The sequence below is a fragment of the Triticum urartu genome, chromosome 7A, assembly GCF_056163025.1.
Source record: "Triticum urartu cultivar PI428250 chromosome 7A, HENAU_Tu73, whole genome shotgun sequence".
NCBI classification, from domain to species: Eukaryota; Viridiplantae; Streptophyta; class Magnoliopsida; order Poales; family Poaceae; genus Triticum; species Triticum urartu.
Genome location: NC_141879.1, coordinates 119,285,997 through 119,299,197, shown reverse-complemented (window position 1 = coordinate 119,299,197; position 13,201 = coordinate 119,285,997).

Sequence of the window (13,201 nt, the reverse complement as noted above, 5' to 3'; positions counted from 1 at the left end):
TTACACCCACGCATGATAGTCATGTTATCTTTTTGAATTCTCCCAACTACACTATATCAGAGAAGTTTACCCTTATTAAGGATTATATTGACAGGTTGTGTTTTACTATTACACATGATGATTTTGATAGATATAGTATTCATGTGCTTGCTGCTCCTACTTGCAATTATTATGAGAGAGGAACTACATCTCCGCCTCTTTATGTTTCCAACACGAAAAAATTGAAAGAAACTGTTTATACTATGCATTGGCCTTTACTTTGTGTGCGAGAATTGTTCTTGTATGACATGCCGATGCATAGGAAGAGAGTTAGACTTTGTCATTACATGATATATGTTACTTTGTGCTCACCACTAAATTACAAATCATTGTTAATTAAAATTGGCTTTGATATACCTTGGGATCCGGGTGGATCCATTACTTGAGCACTATATGCCTAGCTTAATGGTTTTAAAGAAAGCGCTGCCAGGGAGACAACCCGGAAGTTTTAGAGAGTCATTTATTTCTGTTGAGTGCTTTCGTATAGTTTAAAAACAAAAAAAATAAAGAGGGGAGCCCAAAACTTTTCAAAAAGGAAAGTGAAAGTGAGAGAGACAATCATTGTTGAAGTGGGGGAGCTCCTTGAACTTTGTTCATGCTCACGGAAACTTTGTGAATCTTGATTACATAAAGTTTTCAAAAAAAATAATTACCCCCTTGTACAATTCCATTGTATTATAAAAATAATGTGCCAAGGTTTGCCTTTAGGATGTTTTAGATTACTTGTTGGTTTGTACGGTGCAGGACAGAAACTTTGGCTGTAGTGCGCGATTTTTCATTTTTTACTAGAACATCAAACGGTTCTGAAACTTTTTACACTGTATTTCTATACAAAGTTTTTATTTTTCCCAATTTTGGTAGAATTGTTGGGGTACCATAGGTATGGTGAATGTTCATATTATTACAAACTGTTCTGTTTTAGACAGATTCTGTTTTTGATGCATAGTTTGCTTGTTTTGATGAAACTATCGATTCCTATCAGTGGATTAAGCCATGGAAAAGTTATATTACAATAGCTAAAATGCAAAAACAAAATATGAATTGGTTTTCAACAGTACTTAGAGTAGTGATTTGCTTTATTATACTACCGGATCTTACCGAACTTTTTGTTATGTTTTGTGTGATTGAAGTTTTCAAGTTTTGGGAGAGATCACGATTGATGAAAGAATAAGGAGTGGCAAGAGCCTAAGCTTGGGGATGCCCAAGGCACCCCAAGGAAATATTCAAGGACTCCCAAGCAACCAAGCTTGGGGATGCCCCGGAAGGCATCCCCTCTTTCTTCTAAGAATCATCGGTAATTTTACTTGGAGCTATATTTTTATTTGTCACATGATATGCGTAAATCTTGGAGCGTCTTTTGCATTTAGTTTTCACTTTTCTTTGATGCACCATGCTGGTATGAGATAGTCCTTGGTTGATTTATATAATGCTCATCGCATTTCACTTATATCTTTTGAGTATGGCTTTATAGAATGCTTCATGTGCTTCACTTATATATATTGAAGTTTGGATTGCCTGTTTCTCTTCACATAGAAAACCGCCATTTGTAGAATGCTCTTTTGCTTCACTTATATTTGTTAGAGCGTGGGCATATCTTTTGTAGAAAGAATTAAACTCTCTTGCTTCACTTATATCTATTTAGAGAGATGACAGGAGTTGGGCATTCACATGGTTAGTCATAAAATCCTACATAAAACTTGTAGATCACTGAATATGATATGTTTGATTCCTTGCAATAGTTTTGTGATATAAAGATGGTGATATTAGAGTCATGCTAGTGGGTATTTGTGGATTGTAGAAATACTTGTGTTGAAGTTTGTGATTCCCGTAGCATGCACGTATGGTGAACCGTTATGTAACGAAGTTGGAGCATGAGGTATTTATTGGTTGTCTTCCTTACGAGTGGCGGTCGGGACGAGCGATGGTCTTTTCCTACCAATCTACCCCCCCCTAGGAGCATGCGCATAGTACTTTGTTTCGAGGACTAATAGATTTTTGCAATAAGTATGTGAGTTCTTTATGACTAATGTTGAGTCCATGGATTATACGCACTCTCATCCTTCCATCATTGCTAGCCTCTTCGGTACCATGCATTGCCCTTTCTCACCTTGAGAGTCGGTGCAAACTTTGCTGGTGCATCCAAACCCCGTGATATGATACACTCTATCACACATAAGCCTCCTTATATCTTCCTCAAAACAGCCACCAGACCTACCTATCATGGCATTTCCATAGCCATTCCAAGATATATTGACATGCTACTTCCATCATCATCATATACATGACTTGAGCATTCATTGACATATTGCTTTGCATGATTGTAAGATAGCTAGCATGATGTCATATTGCTAGCATTATGTTTTCATGGCTCTCGCCCCTCTCATGCCATGGAGGCCAAGGACCAGAGGGGAAACCCTTCTCCCACCTAGGGAGAAGGTCAAGGAAGAAGAAGAAGAAGAAGAAGAAGAAGGGGGGATCTCTCCCCCTCGCTTCTGGTGGCGCTGGAACGCCGCCGGGGCCATCATCATCACCGCGATCTTCACCAACACCTACGCCACCTTCACCAACATCTCCATCACCATCCCCCTCTATCTACAGCGGTCCACTCTCCCACAACCCACTGTACCCTCTACTTGAACATGGTGCTTTATACTTCATATTATTATCCAATGGTGTGTTGCCATCCTATGATGTCTGAGTAGATTTTTGTTGTCCTATCGGTGATTGGTGAATTACTATGATTGATTTAATTTGCTTGTGGTTATGTTGCTATCCTTTGGTGCCCATCATATGAGCGCGCGCGTGGATCACACCATAGGGTTAGTTGTATGTTGATAGGACTATGTATTGGAGGGCAAGAGTGACAGAAGCTTCAACCTAGCATAGAAATTGATGGATACATGATTGAAGGGGGACCAATATATCTTAATGCTATGGTTGGGTTTTACCTTAACGAACGTAAGTACTTGCGGATGCTTGCTAATAATTCCAATCATAAGTGCATAGAATTCCAAGTCAGGGATGACATGCTAGGAGTGGCCTCTCCCACATAAAACTTGCTATCGGTCTAGTAAAGTATTCAATTGCTTAGGGGCAATTTCGCAACTCCTACCACCACTTTTCCACACTCGCTATACTAAATGTATTGCTTCTTTACCTAAACAGCCCCTACTTTTTAATTACGTGCACTTTATATTCTTGCAAACCTATCCAAAAACACCTACAAAGTACTTCTAGTTTCATACTTGTTCTAGGTAAAGCAAACGTTAAGCATGCGTAGAGTTGTATAGGTGGTCAATAGAACTTGAGGGAATATTTGTTCTACCTGTAGCTCCTTGTTGGGTTCGACACTCTTACTTATCGAAAGAGGCTACAATTGATCCCCTATACTTGTGGGTTATCACGCCCTCTCCATCCAGTCATGAAGAATCGATGACGATAAAAGCTTAGACATCATCCTTGAAACAAGCAAGTAAGGGATGCAGTAAGAATGATATACCTCGTTGGCGAGGTGGTTCATGTCATGCCTGCGGTCCGAATTTATGGACGGTGGTGTTTCTTGCCCTTAAAAAGCAATCTCCAGGCATTTTGATGAGTGGTTTCAAAGAGCTTCATGAGGGTATGGTGCTTCTTCGGATTGAACTACCATAGAGGGCGGCTTCGGCTTTGGCATGGAAGAATCCGGTGAACTAGCATCACCTGGATTATATCGATGAGTTTGATATCTCTATCCACCATGCTTTGAATGCACGTTTGCAGCGTTGTCAGCTCGTCTGGCGAACACCAGTTCGGGCCCTTCTCGACCCAGGAGGTGAGTCGCATGGGAGCGCCAGAGTTGAATTCGGCAGCTGCGGCCCAGGTGGTGCCGCGGAGTTCAGTGATATAGAACTAATATTTCTGCCATTCTTTTACGGTCTCCACGAAAGTGCCTTTCGGCCAGGAGACATTTGCCAGCTTGCTCACCATGGCGCCTCCGCACTCCGTGTGCTGGCCATCCACCACCTTCGGCTTCACATTGAAGACCTTGAGCCACAACCGGAAGTGGGGCTGGATGCGCAGGAAGGCTTCACACACGACGATGAACGCCGAGATGTTGAGGAGGGAGTTTGGGGATAGATCATGGAAGTCTATCCCGTAGTAGAACATCAGCCCACGGACGAAGGGGTGGAGTGGAAACCCTAACCCGCGGAGGAAATGAGGGATGCATACTACACTCTCGTTGGGCTTCGGCGTGGGGACGATTTGTCCCTGGGCCGGAAGGCGGTGGGCGATTCCCTTCGCCAAGTACCCGGCCACCCGAAGCTCGACGATGTCCTCCTGGATGGAGGATCCCATCCACTTGCCTTGACCTCCGGATCCGGACATGGTTGAGTGCTTGCTCGAGACCGAGAAGATGAGAGCTTGGGCACTGGAGCTCAAGAATGGAAGGGCAGAGGAAGAGAGAAGACGTGGGTGAAGAAAAGGGATTCTTATCTCCTTATAAAGGTAGTAAATATTGGACGCCTCCGCACTCGCCTTAAAATTTGCCTACACCCGAGGGCTGTGTAAACGGCACGGTTGGGTTACCCACGCCCGTATTGATGAGAATCCCGTAATAAGGGGACACGATCTCTGCTTTGACAAGACGTGCCAATGGCAACCGCGTCTCGAAATGTGGAGCGGCAGACGAAAAACGGTTCGAAATTATGACCGGACAGATGTGAGCTCATGTTACGATAAGTTGCCAGCAGATTGGACTCATGTAAAATTATATTCTCTCTGTGGTTGTGTGTGGTGTGTGTTACAGGTCCGGACACGTTGATACGTCTGAAGACTATTTTGGAATTCGGAAGGAGGAACCCGCCTTGCAATGCCGAAGACAGGCCTACGCATCGGATACCTTGTCATTGAAGCCAGGTTCAGGGGCTACTGAGGGAGTTCTGGACTAAGGGGTCCTCGGGCGTCCGGCCTGTTAGTAATGGGCCGGACTGATGGGCTGTGAAGATACAAAGACCGAAGACTACGTCCATGTCCGGATGGGACTCTCCTTGGCATGGAAGGCAAACTTAGCGACTAAATATGTAGATTCCTTTCTTTGTAACCAACCTTGTGTAACCCTAGATCCTCCCGGTGTCTATATAAACCGGAGGACTTAGTCCGGAGGAGATACATTATCATAGCCATACAAGCTAGACCTCTAGGGTTTAGCCATTACGATCTCGTGGTAGATCAACTCTTGTAATACTCATATTCATCAAGATCAATCAAGCAGGATGTAGGGTATTACCTCTATAGAGAGGGCCCGAACCTGGGTAAAACATTGTGTCCCTTGTCTCCTGTTACCATCGACCTTAGACGCACAGTTCGGGACCCCCTACCCGAGATCCGCCGGTTTTGACACCGACACCAGCCTCCTCCTCCATCCATCCTTTATATACGTGGCTAGGGGCACCCCATAGACACACAAGTTGATCATTGATCTCTTAGTCGTGTGTGGTGCCCCCCTCCACCATAATCCACCTCGGACATATCGTAGCGGTGCTTCGGTGAAGCCCTGTTCCGGTAGCATCATCATCACCGTCATCATGCCGTCGTGCTGACGAAGCTCTCCCTCGACACTCTGCTGGATCGTGAGTTCGTGGGACGTCACCGAGCCGAATGTGTGCAGATTGCGGAGGTGCCATACTTTCGGTACTAGGATCAGTCGATCGTTGATGGTGTCCTGGACTAGGGGGTACTCACCACGTCATCTCCTGATCTATTAGATTGGGCCGAGGACCCCCATGGTCATATACTCATGGGCCAGTCCGGACAGCTGCCGCATACAAGGAAGATTCCACAAGACTTGGCAATCAAGACAAGGACTCCTCCCCACCGGCGTATTCGGCTAGGACTCCTCCCCACCGGCGTATTCGGCTAGGACTCTTATTATTCCACAAGACTTGGCAATCAAGACAAGTCTCGCAGTGCAACGCCGGACACCTTTAGAGATTCGGCAAAAACATTCTCGAATATTGCTATATATGCATCAGTTTCGAATTGTGTCTTCGGTCAATAGTTGGGTTGCCCGGCTCCTGCGCTTGCCTCCTATGTTCCGCCTTGTTCGGCTAGGTGTGCAAAGGGAGAACCACTGCGATTGTGCTTCCAGCTCACATGGTTAAGCACCTCAGTGGAGAAAGCCGAAAACTGACTGTCACAATAAGCGTAAACTGGTCAGCGATCTGATGACGGTGTTAAATGACGGGCCATTCATAACAATGGCCGAAGTGTTTACGGCTTGACCTCGGCTATCGTCGAACACTACCGGGGGCTATTAACTAGCCTCCCAAACTAAATCCTCAATATTTTGCTCTTACATTAGAGCTGAGGTTTAATGATCATGCTTAGCATGACAACCCAAAGAAAGGAACCGTTAGCGGGACTATTTTCTTTGGAAGACATTTCTTCTGTTAAACAGTAATATAACTCTCTGCGTACCTTTGTTTATAAAACCGTATGGCCAGATTTGCCTTGTTTTTTGTAAATCTTTGCCCTCATAAAGGCTTTATAAAGTAGGACAAACACTCCTCGGCTACTGGCCGAGGAGGTGGAAGCCGATGGTCGGTCAACAAAGTTTTGTACAATGCGGATCCGAGCATTAATGACGTAAAGTACTTGGATACATAGAGCCATTACACATAATTTGTGATTTTACTATGGATATTGATCCTTAATTCGGCCACTCGTGCCCGTATTAAGGCTCGGGGGCTACTGGGCTTCATGCTTATTATTTACAAATATTAAAAGGGCACATTGATCCCCTGATCTGGTGTTACCACCCGACTAGTGTCTCGGGGGCTACTGCATTGCTTGTCCAATGCAGAAAATCTTATGTGCAATATAGTTTCCGAGGAGATTTTGATCCTCAGGTTGGTCGGCCGCACCCAACCTGAGTCTCGAGGACTGAGCACGCCGCTTTTAGTGTCCCGAAGTATTCTGCCGATCTTGGACTTGATCCTCAGGCCGATTTTGCAAATCAACCTGAGTCTCAGTGGCTACTGGGATCAGCGGTCTTACGTCTTCCTTCAGGTGCATCTCGGGTTTTAGACCGATACCCACCTTGAGGGCTACTGGCTATATATTGCACCAATCAAAAATATTGACAAAAATCAGCCCACATTCGGGGTGGTGCACCACCTCGGAAGCAGTCCGGCATAAAGCTCGGGCGCTAGTGGCTGGCTCCATAGAGGGCATTTCCGGCATTAAGCTCGGCTAAACTCCTTCAAACTTCTTTGTACCAAGGTGATTTACGACACCTCGGATACATAGTCCGGCGTTGGAGCTCGGATATACAGTCCGGCGTTGGAGCTCGGATACATTCCGGCGTTAGAGCTGGGAAGCGGTCCGGCGTTGGTGCTCGGCTGCAAAAGATACCTCGAATGCAGTCCGGCGTTGGAGCTCGGACGCAACAGGACACTGCCTCCCAGGAACAACTTCAATTCCGAGGTGTGGCATAAAAATAACAAGGCAGTGATAAAGGCCGGAAACTTAAAGGGGCTCCTCGGATACCCGACGTGTAAACTCGTCGAATGCATTTCGTCGATCCTCAAGATCGAAGATGAGAAGATTTGTTGAACCAGTTTTCAAGACCGGCAACCGAAGATGAAGAACAGTTCGGAAGAATCGAGGAGCGTCCCTAACTTGAAGACCGGTTCAGGGGGCTACTGACGGTGTCCTGGACTAGGGGTACTCACCACGTCATCTCCCGATCTATTAGATTGGGCCGAGGACCCCCCATGGCCGTATACTCATGGGCCAGTCCGGACAGCTGCCGCATACAAGGAAGATTCCACAAGACTTGGCAATCAAGACAAGGATTCCTCCCCACCGGCGTATTCGGCTAGGACTCTTGTTATCCTAGGCCTCTGGTGCATTATATAAACCGAGGCCAGGCTAGTCGATAGAGACAATATACAACAACTTCATCATACAACAATCATACCATAGGCTAGCTTCTAGGGTTTAGCCTCCTTGATCTCGTGGTAGATCTACTCTTGTACTACCCATATCATCAATATTAATCAAGCAGGACGTAGGGTTTTATCTCCATCAAGAGGGCCCGAACCTGGGTAAAACTTCGTGTCCCTTGTCTCCTGTTACCATCCGGCCTAGACGCATAGTTCGGGACCCCCTACCCGAGATCCGCCGGTTTTGACACCGACATTGGTGCTTTCATTGAGAGTTCCGCTGTGTGATCGACAAAAGGATCGATGGCTTGCCTGCAGATCAACTGCGACTTCGGCATCTTCGTCACCAGCTCGACTGGTCACCTTGGTTCGACCAAGAACTGCGCCCCGTGTTTGTATCATCATGTTCGGATAAGGGCCTTCATCAAACATCAACTCCGATCTCTATCAAGATCATGGAGGAATCATCCATGGAGCTCGGGGGCTCAACGTCAACATTGCCCTCAAGCGACCGTGCTGTTTTTCTGGACAGCGAACTCGTATCTGCTGCCACCACCTCCTCGAGTATCGCTTTGACGATCGCTTTTCTGGAATTGTGTGGAATTGAGTCTACAACAACCCTGGAAAATTCCGTCGAGTTCCGATGGAGGAATCCCTGGCAATCCACGATATACCGGAGCCCTGTCAAATCTGGACGGGAATCTGGATGAGTTTAGGGCATGGTGTCCAGCTTCTAGCTCGGAAGCCCTTTGGAAGATCCAACCGTTGATTGTCTGCGGAATTCCTATATCTACCACCTCTCAAAATTTCAGCTCGATCCGACCGTCCAAACTCCGGGAACCTTCCGACTAGTGCATCACTTTTCGGATCTGTTTTCTGCACGAAAACGAATCCGACCCGAGTTCGTCTTTTTTTATGAACAGGATCTCAGACATCCCTTTTGAAGGAAGTTTAGTATGGGGTATTGTGTTCTGTTCCCGAACACGTCCCACTAACTTTAAAATCTTTTGAACATGATCTTCAACATTATGCTGGTGTCAAACCAGTCCGGCAATATTGCTCCACGGCTGCCGACCTGCGCTAGACACGTCGTCACTTTGTTGAGCCGAGCTCAACTTCTTCGGATCATCATCTCGGCAAGCCGAACAAGAGTCCGGCATCGTGAAGGATAAATCATCACCAACATCACCGCCCCACGGATTACACGAAGCGGGCATACCGGCATCGCCGCACGGTCGCTTCATCAAGCCGGCATCGACCACGTCACGACCTGCATCAGCAGGGCTGCACTATTGCTTCTTCAAGCTGGTGTCCATCACGCCAACCTACTTCAACTCATCGGCTGACATCGAGGCTTTGACATCTCGGCTGGACCGGGTGCTTCGCCATCTCTTCATCAACCTACTCCGGACACTTCGGCGTCACTAGCCGACCAGCTCCGTCACGTTAGCTGGGCCGAGGGCTTTGCCTCGGCGAGCCAACCTTCGCCAGCATTGCCATGTCGTCGTTTTATCGCCCATCTGGCAATGAGTGTGCGGATCGAGTCCCAATTTTGGGAATCACCTTCCTTCGGATTGCTACAACAAATAAACCAGGTCTATCAAATGGTGACCGCATTAACGACAGTCACATGGCGGTTCAGTCAGTTTCCGTACGTGGTCCGGCGAACGCCGCATCCGGAGCTCCGACCGACCTGTGAATTCAGGTTTTGCCACGCCTTTACCGCATCACGCCGACGCCCTGCATCGACATTGACTTCGGCGCCAGGCCATATTTCTTTTATTACTCACTTTGCATAAATTATTTATTACGCAACGATTTTTTTAAATTATCATTATTACTATTATCTCCGGTTTGCACTATTTTTTGTGCACAGGAAAATGATCCGGGGACTTCGGCGTCACTCTGCCGGTCCGCATTGACCGTGCTATGTCACCACTTCGGCGTGTCGAGCTCTCCGCGCCGCCACCTCGGGACTGGCTTGGGGGATGGAACCTTGCCCCGCATCAAGCTCGGACCGCGTCATCAATACCGAACACATTAACCAGCTAAGTCGCTTTCATGCTCAAAGCTTTAATTTCTAACTTGTGTTCAATTCGATCAAGCATTATACTTTTTTGGAAAAAAGTTGCTTGTAAAAAATTTCCTTGTCCAAACTTTGTTTGTGACGCATAAATTCAAATACCCAATTCATTTGGGGGCTTCCTTCATGAAGTTTTTCCGCTTGCATATGATTATACTTGTACGGCTTCGTTCCTTGTTCGTGTATTTACGCCACAATATGCACCATATTGACTTAAGCAATTTTCAAGCTGGGTTGCCTCGCTCCTGTGTTTACCCCTACGTTCCCGATTGTTCGGCTAGGGAGTAAAGGGAGCACCTCTGTGATTGTCACGATCGGGTCACCCGAGCCGGACCTCAGACTGGGTGAAGCCGAAAGCTAGCACTCTTATAGTTTTCAATGATGGTCGGCACACAATGGAACTCATGAGTACAAAAAATCTATTGCACAAGTCTCATAATAACAATGAGCACCGAAGAAAGGTATCGGTGGGGGTACTATTTTCTTCGAAGATGCTTCTTACACTTCGCAGTAATATAGCATAAGTTCCCTGAGCATGCTTTGTCTGTTACAGCCTTATGGCCTGATTGCCTGGTTATTGGAAACACCGTCGATATTCTCGACAGAAGGAGTACATAACACTTTTCGGTCCTTGACCGAAGAGGGAGAAGCCGACGGTCGGTTAAGACGCGTTTAAAGTTCGGTTGAACATAGATATGATATAAGTACTTCGGTACATGCAATCATTCTTCTACCCAAGTCACTTGGGGGCTCTTAAAATTTGTATGAGCTATTTTATAGTAAATGTGTTTTCTTTTTGGTCTCGAGGACTGAGCACGCCGCTTTTAGTGTCCCGAAGTATTCTGCCGATCTTGGACTTGATCCTCAGGCCGATTTTGCAAATCAACCTAAGTCTCAGTGGCTACTGGGATCAGCGGTCTTACGTCTTCCTTCAGGTGCATCTCGGGTTTTAGACCGATACCCACCTTGAGGGCTACTGGCTATATATTGGACCAATCAAAAATATTGACAAAAATCAGCCCACATTCGGGGTGGTGCACCACCTCGGAAGCAGTCCGGCATAAAGCTCGGGCGCTAGTGGCTGGCTCCATAGAGGGCATTTCCGGCATTAAGCTCGGCTAAACTCCTTCAAACTTCTTTGTACCAAGGTGATTTACGACACCTCGGATACATAGTCCGGCGTTGGTGCTCGGATATACAGTCCGGCGTTGGAGCTCGGATACATTCCGGCGTTAGAGCTGGGAAGCGGTCCGGCGTTGGTGCTCGGCTGCAAAAGATACCTCGAATGCAGTCCGGCGTTGGAGCTCGGACGCAAGAGGACACTGCCTCCCGGGAACAACTTCAATCCCGAGGTGTGGCATAAAAATAACAAGGCAGTGATAAAGGCCGGAAACTTAAAGGGGCTCCTCGGATACCCGACGTGTAAACTCGTCGAATGCATTTCGTCGATCCTCAAGATCGAAGATGAGAAGATTTGTTGAACCAGTTTTCAAGACCGGCGACCGAAGATGAAGAACAGTTCGGAAGAATCGAGGAGCGTCCCTAACTTGAAGACCGGTTCAGGGGGCTACTGACGGTGTCCTGGACTAGGGGTACTCACCACGTCATCTCCCGATCTATTAGATTGGGCCGAGGACCCCCCATGGCCGTATACTCATGGGCCAGTCCGGACAGCTGCCGCATACAAGGAAGATTCCACAAGACTTGGCAATCAAGACAAGGACTCCTCCCCACCGGCGTATTCGGCTAGGACTCTTGTTATCCTAGGCCTCTGGTGCATTATATAAACCGAGGCCAGGCTAGTTGATAGAGACAATATACAACAACTTCATCATACAACAATCATACCATAGGCTAGCTTCTAGGGTTTAGCCTCCTTGATCTCGTGGTAGATCTACTCTTGTACTACCCATATCATCAATATTAATCAAGCAGGACGTAGGGTTTTACCTCCATCAAGAGGGCCCAAACCTGGGTAAAACTTCGTGTCCCTTGTCTCCTGTTACCATCCGGCCTAGACGCATAGTTCGGGACCCCCTACCCGAGATCCGCCAGTTTTGACACCGACAATCGTGAAGACGTACGACTACATCAACAGCGTTGTCATGAAACTTACGCTTACGTTCTACGAGGGTACATAGACAATAATCTCCCCTCTCATTGATATGCATACATCACCATGATCTTACATGTGCGTAGGAATTTTTTTGAAATTACTGTGTTCCCCAACAGTGGTATCAGAGTCAGGTTTATGCGTAGATGTTATATGCATGAGTAGAACACAAAGGAGTTGTGGGCGTGGGTATATACATATTGCTTGCCGTCACTAGTTGTTTCTTGATTCAGCCGTATTGTTGGATGAAGCGGTCCAGACCGACATTACGCGTACACTTATGTGAGACTGGTTCTACCGACGTGCTTCGCACACATGTTGCTGATGGGTGTCAGTTTCTCCAACTTTAGTTGAATCGTATTCAATGAATAGGGTTCTTTCTGAAGATCAAAAAGCAATCACTATACCGCATTATGGTTTTTTGATGCGTAGGTAAGAACGGTTCTTGCTCAGCCCGTAGCAGCCACGTATAACTTGCAACAACAAAGTAGAGGATGTCTAACTTGTTTTTGCAGGGCATGTTTTGATGTGATATGGTCAAGACATGATGCTAAATTTTATTGTATGAGATGATCATGTTTTGTAACACAGTTATCGGCAACTGGCAGGAGCCATATGGTTGTCGCTTTATTGTATGAAATGCAATCGCCATATAATTGCTATACTTTATCACTAAGCGGTAGCGATAGTCGTAGAAGCAATAGTTGGCAAAACGACAATGATGCTTCGATGGAGATCAAGGTGTCAAGCCGGTGACGATGGTGATCATGACGGTGCTTTGGAGATGGAGATCAAAGGCACAAGATGATGATGGCCATATCATATCACTTATATTGATTGCATGTGATGTTTATCCTTTATGCATCTTATTTTGCTTAGTTCAGCGGTAGCACTATAAGATGATCTCTCACTAAATTTCAAGGTATAAGTGCACCGTTGCGACAGTTCGTCGTGCCGAGACACCACGTGATGATCGGGTGTGATAAGCTCTACGTTCACATACAACGGGTGCAAGACAGTTTTGCACACGCGGAATACTCG